This window comes from Octopus bimaculoides, chromosome 3, assembly GCF_001194135.2.
Source record: "Octopus bimaculoides isolate UCB-OBI-ISO-001 chromosome 3, ASM119413v2, whole genome shotgun sequence".
Taxonomy (NCBI): Eukaryota; Metazoa; Mollusca; class Cephalopoda; order Octopoda; family Octopodidae; genus Octopus; species Octopus bimaculoides.
The window spans coordinates 159,618,931-159,628,790 of record NC_068983.1 but is presented as its reverse complement, the minus strand read 5'-3'; positions in this window follow the sequence as shown (position 1 = coordinate 159,628,790).

The window sequence follows — 9,860 nt, the reverse complement described above, 5'->3', positions numbered from 1 at the left end:
TATATATATATATATATATATATACATATACATACATATATATGCAGAGAGAGACGGACAGGTAGACATACAGAGACATAGACAGACAGAGGGCAGTGATAAATACCACTAATTAACTTGTATGTACATCGAAAAATCACAGAATATGTTTGTGATGTGTAGGCATTCGAATAAGCAAAATTGACATTTCGCTGTTCTGTGTTTCTTGTTGATATGAGTTTCCTCGGGTACTAAATACGAATTACCAGATGATAATCTTGCAACCAATAAAAAACAGAGTAAGAGTTCTGTGATACATTCATCAGATTTCGTCAGTGGGAGTCACTGTTATTTTTCAGTTTCCTTTTTGTTTACATATATCCTCCTTTTTTAAATGGCTGTAAGAATTATATTTTGTTTTGGCTTTTTTTTCTCCTCAATATTTAATAATTTCTAGAACTGGTATGTACCACCATATGACACCCTATCAATGCTGATGGGAAAATATGTTGGTATCTTTTCGTTTATATTAATATCTTTATAAAGACGGTGAGTTGGCAGAATCGTTAGCACACCGGCCAGAATGTTTAGCGGCGTTTCTTCCGTCACTATGTTCTGAGTTCAGATTCCGCCGATGCCGACTTTGCCTTTCATCCCGTTCGAGATCGATAAAATAAGTAACAGTTGATTAGTGGGGTCGATTTTATCGATTCCCCCTGCCTCGAAATTTCTGGCCTTGTGCCAAAATTTGAAATAGGTATTAATAACTTTATATTCTCTCAACGAACATATTCTAGAACAGACTTCTTTCTGTGCTAACGTTGAGTCTCAAGTATGAGCAAATTTTAATTAATAATTTTGTAGAAATATTTTGTTAGGAAATTCATTCTATAACTCTAATACATATCTTCCGTATAGTCACAGTACCTTAATGAAATGTGATTTAGCAAATAAATATTTGATAAATAAACTTGTATATTAAAATTTTTTGGGAAGGGAAATTGATTTGTCATTAAATTGATAAAAGCTGTCTAACAGCAGACAGTGCCAACAATATTGATTGCATAGGAAGTATTGAGGGGATAAATCAATAGCTGTACGTATTGCTGCGGGAGACAATCATGATGTGATGGTAGGAAAAGAGATGATAGGAAGAAAGTGTTAGCAGTCTTCTTCATAATTGATTATAAACAATCATGATTTTGGCTCCGACACGTAAATACAGCCTTATACGCGTAAATGATTTCCATTCTACTTACTTTTCCTAAATGTGATTTGGAACTCAAAAGTAATTACATTGTTTAAATAGAAAATGTTCTAACGTCTTTCAAAGAGGTTTTTTATTGGTCAATATTTATATATATTTCATATATCATCCTGGCTTTTGTAGAATTGTTTTGGTTGTTTTTTGACGGAGAATTTCAAATAGTTAAGGCACGGAGTGAAGAATTAGAGTAATTTAGAGGTCAAGACTTTGCTTCAACTCCAAACGTTATACGTTTATCTGCTTAAATCAATCCAAATTATCTAAACGTTCCAAGGAGATGAAGAATTTGGTCAGATACTATCTCGAATTATTCAAATTTAGATTTTTCAAAAAATGAATAGCAAGCTTTTTTAAAATGCAAAGTCTTTGTAAAATTCACAACGTAACTGCAAATAATTTTGACTAGCTTCTGTAGAATATTTCGATTACTAGTGAAACTACATGTGGTATGTCTTAGTTTATATGCTTCAGCACATATTCAAATTTCTGTCAAACTCCCCCAGGTCAATACGCTTAATCACAGTGAAAAATTTCGGTTCCACTCCCATATAACAGACTTTTAAGTTTTCAAAAGCATCATTCAACTTCGACATTTATTCTTCATTGTTATATAGTTTCTCGTGCAACCAGTATTATTGTTGAATGCACAAAATACAACAGGTCATTATACGTCCTAATAATATTCAATATCATCTTATCTGAACAATACTATTCTTACTGATTCAATCGCCTGTAATGTACTTTATGCGGTCTTGTAATTTCTGCTTGACATATCAGAAATATCAGTTTCGTTCACATCACAATCGAATTGACACTTTCTGATGTGTTGTGATCCTTATCTGTTCAGTAATTATCTATTTTTCATTGATAATGCAGATGTATGTATCCCTGTATACAATAAGCTTTCTTCAGAAAATAAAATGAATGCTTTTCCAATATCCTTCTTGCTTTTGTTCTGCTGTTTCTGTTAATATGATCCTGAAACTTATTTCATAGTGGTGTGTGTGTGTGTGTGTGTGTGTGTGTGTGTGTGTGTGTGTGTGTGTGTGTGTGTGTGTGTGTGTGTGTGTGTGTGTGTGTGTGTGTGTGTGTGTGTGTGTGTGTGTGTGTGTGTGCGTGCGTGTGTGTGAAAGAGAGTGAGAGAGAGAGAGTGTGTGTGTGTAAATATACATAAATACACACGCATATAGATATACATATGCATATATATATATGTATGCATCTATGTATGTATATGTGTGTATATAAGCATGCATGTATGCATCTATGTATGTATGTATGTATGTATGTATGTATTCAATAGTGTTTGTAGTTTACTTATTGAATCAGCAAATATCTCAATTATAAGTTGAAGGCAAAATACGTTTTTCATTGTTTTATATAATCATTAGAAAAGGCTTTCTTACCGTTGTTTTGGTTTGAAACTATTCGGTCTATAAATTTTAGGTCTTCAAGATCTTTATTGACAAGTAAAAGTCAAACAAGGATTATGGTTATAGTTTTCTGAATTTGCTTAGTCGTGTAATCTATTTTTGATTACCTATATGTGTGCGTGCATTTGTCTGTTCCTTAAGGATATGCTAATGTCGGAGAATTCATGAGATTATCCCTTCTTCTTATATGATGTCAATACTAATTGCCACTAAGTGATTAGTCTATCCACACTGAAAGCGAAACTAATTCCAATACATCAGGAATTTATGTGTTGGCACTCCGTCGCTGACGACGTCGAGGGTTCCAGTTGATCCGATCAATGGAACATTCTGCTCGTGAAATTAACGTGCAAGTGGCTGAGCACTCCACAGACACGTGTACCCTTAACGTAGTTCTCGGGGATATTCAGCGTGACACAGTGTGACAAGGCTGGCCCTTCGAAATACAGGTACAACAGAAACAGAAAGAAAGAGTGAAAGAAAGTTGTGGTGAAAGAGTACAGCAAGGGTCACCACCACCCCCTGCCGGAGCCTCGTGGAGCTTTAGGCGTTTTCGCTCAATAAACACTCACAACGCCCGGTCTGGGAATCGAAACCGCGATCCTATGACCGCGAGTCCGCTGCCCTAACCACTAGGCCATCGCGCCTCCATAATGCGTATATATATTACATGGGAAAATGTGAGCAAGAGAAATAATATTCTTAAGATTATAAATCTGGAAAAGTACAGGACAAGTTATTACATCTGGTAAAGTACAGAACAAGAAATTTTTTACTTAAAATATTGCAGCTAAGGATAAAGTTTCAAATAAAATATTTAGATTTAGAAAATATTAGCTTTTATTAAAACAAAAAATGTTATTAGAAGTTATTACTTCTATTTGTTATTACTTGTTACTTCTATTAAAAATTCGAAACAACTGAATTAAAATATTATTTGCACTTAAAAAATTCGCTTTTTAATTATTAATTAATAATTAGAAATTTGAAAATAGGTTATAAAAATAATAGTAGCATACTATTAGTACAATAAATAGAATAACACAAAAATTAGTTATGTATTACAGTAAAATCTACCTATAACAACAAATTCACAGTAAAGTTTGCTTGACTTATTGCCTAAGTTATTGCCAAATCTTCACATTTTTAGTCTTGAACAATGCCTACCTTTTGCAAAATGAATTTACCTACCATAAATACTATTCTACTTTGCATAAAACTTTAGCTATATTGGTACTTCTGGCTCTCATTTCTAAAGCATTCTAGTATGACAATATGGTACTGCAGTTAATTACAATGTTACTTTCTAAATTTAAATCAAATAATTTTTAATATTGAAATTTTATCCTTAGCTGCAATATTTTAAGTAAAACTTTTCTTGTTCTGTACTTTACCAGAAGTAATAACTTGTCCTGTACTTTTCCAGAATTATAATCATAGAATATTATTTGTCTTGCTTGCATTTGTCCATGTTATCCGTGCTTTTTCAAGGCTATGCTATTATGCTAATTAATAATGTGTCAAATGTGCCAATTAGCGGTGTCGTTGATATTTTTTTTCCTTACCTGAATGATGCCAGTGACATACATTAAGATTCCCCTTGAACTATATTCATAAAAAAGTATAGAACTATGTTATCACCCTCAACTTTGAGAAACAAACAACTGTTTTTTTCTTTTAAAACTTCATTGCATGAGATTGATACCGTGAAATTCCTTGAATTGAGCTCTATCATTTAAGCTTAATTAAAATATAGTTTGTTTTTGAAATAAAAATTTAACTATACTTAAATCTAATTGTTTGCCTTACTTATATATATATATATTGATAATATTTTACCTCACATAAAACATAAAAAAGGTACATTTTTTGCTACATGATACCAAAACTATGAAATTATTCACGCTTTCTTCTATCATTGAAGCTAAGTCAAATATATTTTGCTGCTAAAATAAAAAAAAGAAGTTATTTAAATCTAAGCTTGATTGGTGGCGCTATTTACTCTCCTATAACGTTGCTACAAATTTTGCTGTAAACTTTTTTGTATTGGACCAATGTCAATTTTTTATGCCACAATGTAGCTAGGGACACGTCCTCTTCCAAAATGCTAACGGTTTTCCATTTGGTTAAGAACTGAATTAGCGACAAGCTCTGAAAGATGTTGCGTGTGTGTAAATTACGGCCTTAAGAATATTAATCTACAACCGTAGTTGAATGTTTTAAATGAGAAACGAAATATATGAAGGCGCATGGCTCAGTGATTAGAGTGTCGGGCTCACAATCATAAGGTAGTGATAATGAGTTCGATTCCCGAACCGGATTGTGTTTTGTGTTGTGTTCTTGAGCAAGGCATCACATTTCATGTTGCTCTGCTTCACTCAGCTGGTGCCAAGCTGTATCGGCCATTGCCACTTTCTCTCGGATAACATCGGTGAGGGGGGCTGGTATGCACGGGCGACTGCTGGTCTTCAATAAACAACCTTACTCGAACTTGTGACCGACGGAGTCTTTGTGTATATATATATATATATATATATATATATATATAGAGAGAGAGAGAGAGAGAGAGAGAGAGAAAGAAAAGGATAAAAAGACCAATGGCAAAGTTAGAATTATATTTTATTGATAAAGTCTTATAGCTGTTTCAGGGAAAATCCAATGTATCCCTTCATCGGAGACGGTAATAGTAGAAGAACGGATTATTACATTTATAAGAGGAGATTTGTAGTAAGAAGTGAGAGCGATGCGCAGAAAAAAGGACAAAGAAGAAACAGTACTTGGAGTGTAGCTCCATTCCAGCAGTAAACATCCATGTAAAAAATCCTTGTGGGTATTTTCCGGAGCTAATTGTAGTAGCAAAGGCGGATATATATCATATCGTATCCGGAGTACTCTGTGCGTTGTTTACTCAAAGGATAGCCCGAATCAAGTGAGAGATGTCTGTAGGGTTAAGAGGTCAAGCCTTAAGACAGGAAGGAAGGGAAACATTGGATTTTCCCTGAAACAGCTGTAAGACTTTATCCCTAAAATATAATTCTAACTTTGCCATTGGTCTTTTTATCCTTTTCTTTCTTTATACATACACACGCTAATACACGACCTATGTTATATTGTCCTTTCATGTTGCTACAACGACATGGGGAAAACTCGTCGGTATACAGCACTTACTCGGTACTACCTGTATCTTTATGGTTTGGTTGACTCCAATACCCTTCATAACCTTTATATATATATATATATATATATATATATGTAACAGACGTGGCATATTTGATGCCATTTATAGTGTTATTTCGTAAATTGCACACAGAGACGAGGCATTTCTCACGTGACATATATCCATCTCGATTCCCAATTCCTATTCTTATAAATGCACCTTAGAAGTAATCTCAGTTGTATCAAATGTCCTGTTGAATCAGTAAAAATAAACAACTTGGCTTCAAGAGATTAAATACTGCCTTCAAATTTTGGCACAAGGCTAGTAATTTCATGGGTGTATGGTAAGTCGATTACGTTGACTGATTCTTATTTTATCGAACCCCGAAAGGTCGAAAAATAAAGTTGACATCGGTGGCATTTGAATATAGGACATAAAGACATCCTAGTGGAATTTTGCCTGACCAGCTAAAGATTCTGCTAGCTTGCCGCTTTAAACAAGAGATTAAATATGAACATTTCATAAGAATGCTATAGCAACAATAAGATGTGTTCATCATATTGAGTCAGTTAATATCAACTAAGTTTCCCCGCATTTTTCACCTATCTACTTAATAAGATGAAGATGTATTTATATTAAATTCTACCTTTAAAGATACATGAAGTGAACAGTTTGATTAAACTGTCTATTTCTTATTTACATCACTTCAACGAAATAAACATTATTAATTTTAATAATATCGTCTTATCCATATCATATCCAAATCACAAGACCTCTGAGTAAATGTTGATACTTAATCACTTAGTGTGAATATATTCATGCATATGTGTGTGTGTTAATATATACATACACACACACACACACGCACACACACACGCACACACACATACATACACACACACACACACACATATATATATATGTTTATATACACATATACACACACATATATGTATATACACTTCTATTATACGTGGGTGTTTGTATACTTACATATACACCCATATGCATAAACATACACACGCAACTTCAAAATTATGCTTAAAACACTTTAATGAGTTCGCTAAGGTTTACAGTATTAATTTCATGCATAAATACTAGACCGGAAGAGGTACAATCATATTTTGCTATCGTGAAGGACAAACTCGGATAATAAATAACCGAAACTATTTCTAGAAATATTGTCAAGTTGCTTCAACGACTCTGACACAAGTGCAGCGTACGGTGATATCAATAGTTATTTCAAGAATTGAAATATGGTCATGCATTTAAGGAATGAGAACAGTTCGTTAAATTGATCATATTGTTTGACTGGTATTGATTTCACTGGCTGCACAACAGTGAGAATCATAGGTGAACTGAGAGATATTTGAATTCATAATGCTCCATATCTATATGTCAAAAGACTGTGTAGAGTTACATTCTACAAATTCTACCATATAAAGTCATTACAAAGAGAAACATTATTGCAAGGTGATAAAGGGAAAGATAACTCCTGATAAACTTCATAAAGATGTATCTATATGCAAAACATGTAAATGATGAGAGGCCACGAAATAGGAAATGCATTAGAAAGTATTTAGTCAGTCATATCTTCTGCATATATCACTCTTTTGTCTGTGTAGAGACTCCTGCAATGTTTCTAGGCGTGTTTCCGCTTTTGAATGTAATTCTGCTTGATCAGGGCTGATCTGGAAGTAAAAAATGGTAAAGAGTTTGTGAATAAGCTCAATTCGTACATAATTGGTTCCATCTTCGATCACATTGGTCGGAATATTAGGTGTCTTCTAACATGGTTCAGATCATACAAAACCACAGGAAATAGATTGGTAGATAAAAATTGTACAATATAATACCCCATCGTGTGTATAAACACACCTAAATACATACATACATACATACATACATACATACATACATAATACATACACACACATGCATATACGTGTGTGCACGCACGCCCGTGTGTGTGAGTACGTGGGTGTGTATATACGTGTGTGTGTTTATTCACATGTGTAGTGCATATGCGAACTTTCCAGCAAGTAATATTGCTGATAACCGAGTCACTGTTGCTTTTCGAACGACTTTTAGTCGATATTTCTTCTGCACCAAGCTATAAAGATACCCTAGTCACTCTTGCCCATCAAAAATGCAGTGAACCTGTGACTGCCCCATTGAATATCTATAACCAACGATTCTACTGTTTACTAATTGTAATATGAAATGAAACCTATAATATAAAACAAAATCAAAAATATCAACAAAACTTCCTAGAGGTCAGTATATATGATGGCTGAAATCAGATCTCGCTGTCAACTATAAACATTTACCAATATATAATGATGCACTGAAACAAAGCTTCTATTATTAATTTATCTGTACTGACACTATAGATTCTACATAGCTATTTCTTAGTCATTTCCTTATGTTATAAACAGTAAAATCATTACATAAATTGATATAAAAATGTATATCATACAATATATAGGTTGATACAGATATAGAAACTGAGAAAATGTTTTTGTACACGGTCTTTGCTATAACAAAACACGTTCAGAGATCGCAATGAAGCTATATACCAGGATAATCTGGAACATTAAAACAAAACTCAAATGAGACACATAAATATACATTTACAGAGATGTCGGTAGTCGTCAACAAACTTACGTGTATGACAGCATATATTGTATATCTGTGAATATGTGTGAAAGTTCGAATGTGTATGTTTAACTATGTTAGTAAATGCATCGATCTTGAAACATTAATCTTCCACAGATCGTGCATTTATTTGAAGTAATATAAATGTATGCTTGCAGGTGTGTCAGATGACACAGACAGGCAGACAGACAGACAACATATAAAACAAGAGAGCGAGTCAAAGAGAGTAGATTAGAAAAGCGAAAAAGAGAGTATATGTCAATGTACAAAATATATTGCTACTTTGAATTTATTTATTACTACTGGTATTACATAGCTTTCTTCCAACCGTAACAACTATTCCAGCTAATACCTGTAGCAAGCAATATACATTAATTATATAGCATTAAACTATACTGTATTCCTTGAAATTCGCTTCATAAATGTTACCACAGAAGAGCCATTTTATTTTACAGTGAGCTTTTGAAAAATACATCACACTGCCCTCTATAAATAGATAGGAAATGTAATAAAATTAGAGCAGTATATTTGTCGGTGATAGAAAGATTCAACTGCATTTCATAACGTTGATATTGGACTCTGGTGTTTGAGCCATATAATTATAAATATATATGTATATGTATGAATAATTGGTAGAAGTAACAGAATGACTCAAGGGCCGAGAGATTTTTTGATAAATGCTTACGCATGAAACACTCGGTTCTTAAGTTACTCTTAGTTTAAATAACTGTCAGTAAAAAATATAAATGCTCATAGTTTGAGTTCCACTTTTCCTGTTTGCATTCTCAAACCTGCACGCACATGCATCCGAGCACATATATGTGTGCATGCATCTACATACATGCATGCATACACATATATATATACATACCTATACATATTCATATATGTAAATATTATATAAATACCGTGCGGGGAACACTCAGTTGAGCTCACCACTGTGTTGTGATTGACTTAGAAAAGCCATGCGACAGAGTAATTTTCGTTAAGATATCATCCTGATTATTAGCTCATTGCATAACAAATAAATTTGGAGCTTCAGCTAGCAAAGAAACAAATGTAGCGTGCATTTTACCTGCTTCACTCACCTGATTATATATATTCTTTTATTCTTCTTTTATTTGTTTCAGTCATTTGACTCCGACCATGCTGGAGCACAGCCTTTTAGTCGAACAAATCGACCCCAGGACTTATTCTTTGTAACCCTAGTACTTATTCTATCGGTCTCTTTTGCCGAACGCTATGTTACGGGGACGTAAACACACCAACATCGGTTGTCAAGTGATGGTGGGAGTACAAACAAACACACACACACACACACAATCACACACACACACACATATATATATATATATATATATATATA